Here is a 1,272-nt window from a genome sequence, read left to right as displayed (position 1 = left end):
TGTGTGAATATACCACAGCTTCTGTGTCCACTTGTTTGTTGCTGGGCACTTAGGTTGTTTCCAACTCCTTGCTATTGTGAACAAAGCCACAATAAACATGTATGTGGATATAATTGCTTGGATGTCAGTTATGGTCTCTTTGGGGTATAGTCCCAGTAGTGGAATTGCTGAGTCAAATTGTATCTCTATTTACAACCTTTTGAGAAAGCACCATACCGCCTTCCACAGTGGTTGCACCATTTCACCAACAGTGAATAAGGGTTCTAGTTTCTCCACAACCTCGCCAGCATTTGTTGCTTGCTGTTCTGTTAAATTTTGCTATTCTGACTGGAGTGAGATGATATCTCATAGTTGTTTTAATTTGCATCTCCCTTAGTGCTAGGGATTTTGAACATTTCTTCATGTGCTTGTTAGTCATCTGAATGTCTTCTTTGGTGAAGTGTCTGTTCATATCCTGTGCCCATTTTTCTACTGGATTATTTACCTTTATCTTGTTGTGGTGCAATAATCAAGACCTTAAGGAAGCTTTTTTATCTGTCTACCTAAAAGCAAAGTATTGTAACAAAATGTGCAAAGATCTAGAGTTAGAAAACTAAAAGGGAAGAACACACATCACATTTTTTCAAGCTGAAGAAATGAAGGAAAAAATAAAACCAAGCTTCAGGTTCAATGCTGAAAGATTCAAGGAGCAAAATGATGAATGACACAGGAAGTATTGGAAGAAGATGAAGGAATATATAGCATCATTGTACCAAAAAATTATTGGTTAACATTGAACCATTTTAAGAAGCAGCACATAATCAAGAACCAATGGTACTGATGGACTATCAACTGAGGTGTTTCAATAAACAGTTGCAGCCTGGACTTAGTCTATGATAAGAAATCTAGAAGACAGCTATCTGGCCAACTGACTGGAAGAGATTCCTATCTGTACTCATTCCTAAAAATAAAGATGATCTAAGAAAATGTGGAAAGGATAGAACCATACTATCAATGTCAGATGAAAGTAAAATGAGTTGAAACCATTTGCTGGCGCTGAGTTTTTGTGTTTTTTTTTTTAATGCATATACCAACTTTTCTGTTGTTGGTTATTGTAGCTAATGTTAGATGGAACTTGACTTGGAAGGATGGAGTACCAGAGAAATGTCTACCTGTGTTTCATTGATTATGCAAAGGCATTTGACTGTGTGGATCACAACAAACTGTGGCTGACTCTGAGAAGAATGGGAATGGGAATCCCAGAACATTTGATTGTGCTTATGTGAAACCTAT

This window comes from Elephantulus edwardii, unplaced genomic scaffold (assembly GCF_000299155.1).
Source record: "Elephantulus edwardii isolate Elephantulus edwardi_28Jun2011 unplaced genomic scaffold, EleEdw1.0 scaffold00151, whole genome shotgun sequence".
NCBI classification, from domain to species: Eukaryota; Metazoa; Chordata; class Mammalia; order Macroscelidea; family Macroscelididae; genus Elephantulus; species Elephantulus edwardii.
This window is presented reverse-complemented; position numbering follows the sequence as displayed.